Source organism: Molossus molossus, unplaced genomic scaffold (assembly GCF_014108415.1).
Source record: "Molossus molossus isolate mMolMol1 unplaced genomic scaffold, mMolMol1.p scaffold_m16_p_5, whole genome shotgun sequence".
Taxonomy (NCBI): domain Eukaryota; kingdom Metazoa; phylum Chordata; class Mammalia; order Chiroptera; family Molossidae; genus Molossus; species Molossus molossus.
This window is the reverse complement of record NW_023425388.1, coordinates 115,921,830-115,930,563: the sequence shown is the minus strand read 5'-3', so window position 1 is coordinate 115,930,563 and position 8,734 is coordinate 115,921,830.

Sequence of the window (8,734 nt, the reverse complement as noted above, 5' to 3'; positions counted from 1 at the left end):
GCTCTTAACAACTGAGCCAAACTGGCCAGGGCCATAACACTTCACTTGAATGCACTTAAACTTTAAGTGACTAGTACAAATCTTAGATGTCTTAAGACAATAGGAACTGCAAAACCATGTCTTACTCAGTGTCAGTGGGAATGAAGCTTTCGAGTAGGAGAAACAGATTTGAGTTAATGTATTAAAACCACATCATGAGCCCTGGCCGGTTTGGCTCAGTGGTTGGAGCATCGGCCTGCAGTCCAGAGAGACCCCGGTTCCGTTCCCGCTAAGGGCATGTACCTCGGTTGCAGTTTGTCCCCGGCCCTGGTTGGTCATGCGGGTGGCAGCCACTCGATGTGTCCCTTTCACATCGATGTTTCTCTCTCTCTCTCTCTCCCCTCCCTCTTCTCTCCCTCCCTCCCTCCCACTCTGTCTGAACAAAAAATGGAAAAAAATGTCCTCAGGTGAGGATTAAAAACACACACACACACACACACATCATGAGAAAGTGGAGATAATTTAAGGGTACAATAATTTTTTAAGTAAACAAACCTATTGGAAATTCTTTGCAATAATAAGGAGAAATATATTTCAACAGAATTTGATAAAAATTCAACTCATTTATTATAAAGTTTCCCCGCAAACCTTGAAGACAATGTTTTTAATCTGATAAAAAGCTATCTAACAAAAAGTGCAAATGTCATACTTAATTTGAAACATTAGAATACCAGGAAATGTGCATTTCAGTAGGACACAGGTTAAGTATAGCCACCCCACTGCTCCTACTCAGCGTTGTGCTAAAGTGTACAATGGTGAACTACACCTAGGAAATCTAGTGAAACCAGAAAATGAAGTAAAAGTTGGGGACTGCAAAGAAAGAAACAAAACTGCTACTGTTTGCAAACAATGTTAATATGCACAGAGGAAACAAAAAAGAATCTACAAACTTTGAATACAACTAGTTTGTTAGATACAAACTCAATTTTTAAAATTAGTAGTTATCACCCTGGCCGGTTTGGCTCAGCAGTTGGAGTGTCAGCCTGCAGTCCAGAGAGACCCGGGTTCTGTTTCTGCTAAGGGCATGTACCTCGGTTGTAGTTTGTCCCCGGCCCTGGTTGGGTCGTGTGGGTGGCAGCCACTCAATGTGTCCCTTTCACATCGATATTTCTCTCTCTCTTCCTCTCTCTCCCTCCCACTTTATCTGAACAAAAAACAAAAAAATGTCCTCGGGGGAGGATAAAAAAAAATTAGTAGTTATCTTTTATGAATAATTAGAAAATGTGATATTAAGAAGGTATTCCTTGCTCTAACCGGTGGTTAGAGTGTCGGCCCGAGGACCAAAGAGTCACAGGTTCTGTTTCAGTCAAGGGCACACACTTCAGTTGCGGTTCGGTCCCCAGCCCTGGTCAGGGTCATGCAGGAGGCAGCCAGTTGATGTTTCTCTCTCACATCGATGTTTCTATCTCTCTGTCCCTTCCTCTCTCTCTAAAGAAGTCAGTGAACACGTACTAAAACAGAGGTGAAGTAAAAGGCATCTGCGGGGAGGGAGTCATGCATAGAAGGAGACAGCTACCACGGGACAGTCATCGCAACCCCTGGCATGGTGCAAACCCAGGCACAAGGAGTAATGAGATGGGGCGGATTACTGAGGGAAACTTCTTAAAGGTGACTGTAGGATAAGAAAATAGTCCAAGTGGGGCCAACGAGATGTCGAAAGTGGGCCCGTGGAGAATATCCTGAAGCCAGGTCCCCACGCGGGGCTCAGACATGGGGGCGTGGCTGGCAGTCACACGGGTGTGTATTTGGGGTTTGTGGGGACATGGAATGGATGCTTCTGGGAAATAACACATTTTAATAGAAAAGGGGGCCAAACAGCAAGAACCCAGGCAGCAGCAGAGCACAAGTGTGTGGTGGGAAGCTGATGCCAACCCCAGCGTAGGGACTGGCATTCAGATTGCGTCCCCACCCCTCCTGGCTGACTCAGAAACGCGGCAGGTCTGAAGGTCTAAGAGGTGGCACAGCAGTGGTACCCTGGAAGCACAGCCCTCAACAGCTCCCCCAACAAAAGAATGTAGTGCCAAGGAAGGGACACTCTCTGTCTCACTCAGAGACGCAAACGGTGGCACATCGAAGGCTCTAGCATTTCAGGGTGTGACACACAGAATGTGCCGAGACAGAGACCCTGGTGCTCAGTGCAGCGCCCCAGGTGCCAGCAGACGGCGGGGTACCCAGCGGAGCAGAGGCGGCACTCACCGGAGACTCAAGGTACCAGTGGGGTGAAAGGGTTCAGAACACTTCAGCCTGTGAATTATTTTGAGCTGAAGGTAGTTCAGACCCTGCGGGCTCATGAGAAACTCTTACCTCTCCCTTGAAGAGTTGAAATGTCGGGCCTTGCCCATAACAAGAGTTATCACCAGAGATAACTTTTTATGACCTACCTATAGGCCAGAGAAAGCTTCGACTGAACATCTGCTCTTCTCATTCTGCCAGTGACCTTCCCCCCCAAGCCCCAAGGTGCCTTGCCTCGTCCTTAGTCAGAGTGTCATGTACACCTCTCTTTCCATTGTTTCTTCCTCTCATGTATGTGGGGTTCCCTCAGATACATATAAAACAAAATTTGGTTATTTTCTCTTGCTAATTTAATCTGCCTCACATAGATTTAATTAAAAAAATTTTTTTTTTCTTTATTGATTTTAGAGACAGAGGAAGTGAGAGATAGAAACATTGATGAGAGAACACTGATTGGCCGCCTCCTGCATGCCCCCCGCTGGGGATCAGGCCCCACAACCTGGGCATGTGCCCTGACCAGGAATTGAACCGGTGACCTCTTGGTGCAGGGTCGATGCTCAACCACCGAGCCACATGGACCAGACTAACTTTTAGCTCAGGGAAGAACCTAGCAGGGTAGAGGAAACCTACTTCCTGCCCCGCAGGGGCCACTGGCAACAGAGTGAATTCATTCACTAAATAGAAGTCAGACACCCCCTGGAGTCGACCCACACACTTGGAAGTGGGGTGGGGTGGCGGGCATTAAATGGATTTGTTTGTGAGATCAGTGAGTCAGTGACATATGAGTTTGCATTATTAATGTTACTCAGAGGCAGGTAGCTTGGTCCAAGACTCATGACCATAAAAGCATCAGCAGAACTGGCCTGAAGGCGTTCCCCTGGAGAATACATGCAATTAGTGTAAGAGTCAGAAGATAGATGCTTTGAAAGCCACTGAAAAATAAAGAATGAATTCAGCAGGCAAGGGCAGGTGCTACAAGCTCTACCTTCAGCTCAATTTTGTTGTGAAGCTAAAATTTCCATTAAAAAAAAAAATCGTTTCTTTCCCCAACGGCTGCAAACCCAGATAGGGCAGCAGTCTGGCTAAGACCAGCCATTACCTCCACCTTCTCCAGGGAGCTGGGGGATGTCTGGACACGAAGGGCAGACTCTTCTTGATTAAAGGTTGGGATTCCAGTAGCTTCTACCCAAGGCTGGCTTCACGTGTGGGGAAGGAAAAAAAGTCAATCTACCTAGTTCTTTCGTTTCAGGTTTTTATGGGCTTACCTCAGCCTCAATAACCGTTTGTAGTATTACCTCTGTGGGAAAACACAGTCCATTTTGTGAACAGTGACCCTGCAAGCAACCTCTCCCGACCTGGTTCATCTGCAGCCGCAGGAGTTTGGCTGACAGGACTCAGAGGAAGGGAGGAATAGTCTGATGGTAAGGGGCTGAAGACGGTGGTGAGTTCAAGAAGTTTGACAAAAAATCACACACACACAAAAGAAGTTTGGCAATGAAAAAAGAAAAAGCAACATCACAGGTTACTCCACGGGCAAGTTTTTTTTTTTTTTATCCTCACCCGAGGACATTTTTCCATTTTTTGTTCAGATAGAGCGGGAGGGAGAGAGAGGAAGAGAGAGAGAGAGAGAGAAACATCGACGTGAAGGGACACATCGAGTGGCTGCCACCCGCACGACCAACCAGGGCCGGGGACAAACTGCAACCGAGGTACATGCCCTTAGTGGGAACCGAACCCGGGTCTCTCTGTACCGCAGGCTGGTGCTCCAACCGCTGAGCCAAACCATCCAGGGCTCCACGGGCAAGTTTTAAGTGAGTGAATATACTTATATATGTATAGAACATACATACATATATATATGTATGTTCTAAAATTTCTGACTCCAGATTAATTCTCCTACGCCCGGATCTTTGTGGCCCTCTGGTGGCCGCATCAGGTATTGTTTTGGGTGAACCTATTAAATGCTTTTAATTTTCAAATTCATTGAATAAAGACATTAGTTATTACGACTATAAAAAGCATGAGAAGAGTGCTTTTGTGACTTGCAGTTGAGATAGCAGACAGCTCCTCCTCAGCAGCTCCGCGACATGACAGAAGACTGCTAGGAGCAAGGAATCCATCACAACGTTGGGAAGAGGGCGGTTAACCAGAGGCAAGCAGCTCTAGAAAACAGGAAGTAGAGGGAGCCATACTGACCGGCTTACCTATCATTTCGAAACTTACCAGGAAACAGGTGCGCACGGAGGCTGGGGAAGCCTGGAGGGGCTCCAAGAACCGAGCGAAGGGAAGCAGTAGGCTACGCAGAGACCTGGGTAACTCACTGGGGGGCAGTTGGCCCCTCTCAGGAGGGGCCTTCAGTGCAAACAGGTCTCAGCGGCAGCAACATCCAGCCTGCCACCTGCCCGTATAGACTGGGCAGAGCTGGGCTGACCTGTGGAATGGCTGTCTTCTTGCAGGGGCCTGGGACAGACAGCTGCGTGATGGAAGGACCACACACAGTCTCAGGACTGCAGCTGTTCATGGGTGCGGTAGGCGGGGTCTGCAGGTAGACGGCATAGAGCCACAAACACCACGCTCACCTTTCAATGTCCTTCTGGAAAACGCAACATCTTTTTTCACATATTGCATAAACTTTCTGATATTAAATTGCTTTTGAAATGTATATTATGTTTACTTGGTAGGGGGTATAAATTCAGGAAAGTGTACAATTTAGTGTTCTTTAAATGACATAACATTTTACCTGAGGCTGGTTGGCCCATGCACTTCTTTCATTAATCTTTTCAGAATAAATGTTTAAATGGTTCAATGTATATAAAAATCAACCGACATTACTTTATTTTTTATTGAATTTATTGGGGTGACATTGTTAATAAAACTATATAGATTCAGGGATACAATTTTATAGTACATCATCTGTATATTGTACTGTGTTCACCACCCTAAGTCAAGTCTCCTTCCATCACCATTTATCCCCCTTGACCCTCCTTCTGCCTGCCCCCCGACCTCACTTCCCTGTGGTAATCATTATACTGTTGTCTCTGTCTGTGAGTTTGTTTGTTATTTAATCCCTTCACTTTTTACCTTATTTCTTTTAAAAAAAGTTTAGGCCTTAAAATGTCAATCTACACACTCACCTAAATAACTTGATCGTACTTCCTACTTCTATTAAATAAAAACAATAGTCTCCGAGTAATAACAGTACCACATGTGAAAACTGATTGAGAGAAAAAAAAATCAAACAGGTGAGGTTGGTGAAGAAAAAAATAATAAAGGAGCATTTAAAATTCTTACACTGATGGGACCCAGCAATTCCACTTCTAGGAATTATATAGTGAAGAATACAAGAAGCAAAATACTATATATTATGATTATTTCCTTGTTACTTTGTATTCTTGTACAGCAGGAGTTAGCAAACCTTTTCTGTAAAGAGCCAGAGGATACATGTTTTTGAATTTACACGGCAGATGGTCCCTTGCAACATCTCAGCTCTTTGTTGTAGCCTGAATGCAGCTGTGGCTACATTCAATAAAGCGTGTTTAAGGACTCAGAAATCGGAATTTCATACAGTGTTCACATCACCTAATAACTGTTTGATTTTTCAACCATTTAAAAATGTAAAAACAAATCTGTGCCGTACAGGATTTAGCCCTGGTCTAGTTTCATTATTTTAAAGGCTGTAGAATTCCTTTCCATAATGAAAATAGGCCACTATTACAAGCATCACTAGGATGATTTTTTTTTTTTTTTTTTTTGGAGTACAGGTTTACGCACATCTCTGTTTCCTTAGCACAATTTCTAGGTATGAGCTGTCTGGGTCAAAAGGATAAAAAAGTTCTGGGCAACCCTACCCCTCTTTTGTTACCTTCCTTGGACTCTTATTCTCGTCTGTTCTTCACCTCGCTTTTGATTTCATCCTATTTCAGTTTAGTTGTTTCGGTTTCTCTTTTCGCTCCCCTTTTTCACACACAAGGCAATGCATGTACCATTGACCCAAGTGGCTTTGTCCCAGCTGCTCAGTTGAAGCTGAGGGCCTGTGCAGTTGATGGTGTTCCTGTCTCTGCTCCCACTGAGTTCACAAGGAAAGATAAACTACTCTACCCGACATGACGGCATTGCTCTGGCAGAATGAAAAATGATAACCACACCACTGAAATAGGAAAAACCAGGATCGTACATATTTCCATCACTGTTTATACGGAAGGAAAGTCCAAATGTTAGATTCTGTCTGCACTGGGCCTGTCCACCGAGCTGCCAACCATGATAGACATGAGAAATGATAAAGCAATGTTTACATATTTAAAGCACCCCAAGCAGACACACGTTAAATCTTAGTGTTTTTATTTGTTTGTTTTTTCCATGCAGTCTTCCTGAAAAATTGGCTGTCTTTGACTTTTAAACAACCTGAAGTGTCTACCCCTGCCCTGTATTCGTCTGCTTAGGCTGGGTGTCCGAAACGAGAGAAGTCGCGTTTCCCACGATTCTGATGGCTGGAAGTCCAAGACCAGGCAGGCTGCACAGTGAGGTTCTGGGGAGACGTCGCCCCCTGGCTTTCAGACAGCAGCCTTCTCACGAAGTCCTCACGTGGCCCACAGCAAGCAGGCTGTCGCTAATCCTATGAGAGGATCCCAGCCTCATATCCTCATCTAACCCTACTTACCCCCAAAGGCTTTATCTCTGAACACCATCCCATTAGGGCTTCTACATAAAATATGGGGGGCACAAACATTCAATGTATAGCATATGCCAACCCACCTTTGTTATGCCAGTTTCATAGTTAAGTACCCTACGGATGAACATTTTGAACGATTAGACAGTGCGGCTCCCTGACAACCAGTATCTGCTGCTTTTTCAATTAACTGGTATGTGCACAATCATGCATTACCTATATCTAACGCCTCAGTGCATTTTAGTTAAATGATTGGACAATGAAAAGAAAGAAAGATAGTGCCGATGCTTGGAATAAGAACCATTCGTCTTGTAAATTTAATACTGAGGACATCGGCAACAGGGAGGAATGAGAAGATGCCTCTGTTTCTGCCCTTAAGTTTACAGGTGAACTGTCACAACATAGTATTCCCTGCTCCACACACAAACACTACTGATAGAATGGCAAAGACCTCTGAAGATGCGGAAGGCAGGGATGAGGAGGGGAGGAGGGGTAGAAGGGCAGGGGCGGTGGCCACAGACAGTTCTGTGCCCACCATGGCTCCAGTGGAGAAGCTGGCTGCAGCCGTCATGCTACAGCCTGCAGTGTAAGAGGGGCAGAAGCAGGGTTCCCCCTGGAAGAGGCATCTCCCTTCCCAAGGCCGCATCGTGGCCGAACCTGGTAGGAGTGCCTATTAAGCCTTAAACACTACAGCTGTGCCAGCAGCCATTGCTGGCAAGGGGTTGGAAGCATGAGATTGCAGACTTGCCCCCATGGCCACACCCACCTGGCAGAGGCTGGCAGAGAAAGCTGAGAAGCCCCAAACAGCACTGCGGTGCCACTGGTCATTGCTGTCAGGGGGGCGGAGCTACAAGATCATGAACTTGTCTCCCTCGCCACACCCATCCTGACAGAGCTGGGTCAAGATGAGATGCCTTGATCAGCCATAGCTGGCAAAGGGGCGGAGCCACAAAATCTTGTCTCCCCTGACCCACCCATCATAGAAAAGCCTGGAAGAGACCACGGAGACACCTTCAAAAACACAGTGAGGCCAGGGACAAGTCAACTATACAATGGAGGTAGAACTGGGAGTTTGCAAAACATTTGCCACCATCCGCCACATTGCCCCACTGGTGGTGTCTCGTAGCTGAGGCAAGCTGGTCACAGAGGGACACCCACCATCCCAGTCAATACACAGGTCCTTAACTAAGTCCTTAACTTAGTCCTTAACTAAGGCCACACACTGCACTGAGATCTCAGAGGCACAAATACTGCAGGAGAGAAAAACCAAACATGTGCGCTATCATACTCTCTCTTGGAAAACAAAAAAAAAGTACCCAGCCTCTCAACCTGAATTGTTGAGTACAAAACATCTACACCAGAAAGGAATTCACCACCTCAAATGTGCAGGCAGAAAAACAATCCATCAAATACCATGAACAACCACGTAATATGAGAGCACACAAATAAAATAAAGTCTTCAGAAACCAAACTCAAAGTCCTGGAAAACTGTGACTTAAATGACAGAGAATATAAGACTGTATTTATAAAGAAGCTCAACAGGATACAAGAAAACTCAGAAATTTCATTCAATGAGCTCAGGAATAAAATCAATGAACAAAAGGGGTACATTACCAAAGAGATTAAAACTGTATATATAAACAAAAATTGAACAGATGTTCTGGAGCTAAAAAACTCAATAAATGACACAAGGGTGCTAGAGAGCATTGGAAACAGAGCATACCGCATAGAAGAAAGAATTAGCAAGCTTGAAGACAGAAACCTAGAAATTATCCAGGAAGAAGAGGGAAATCTAAG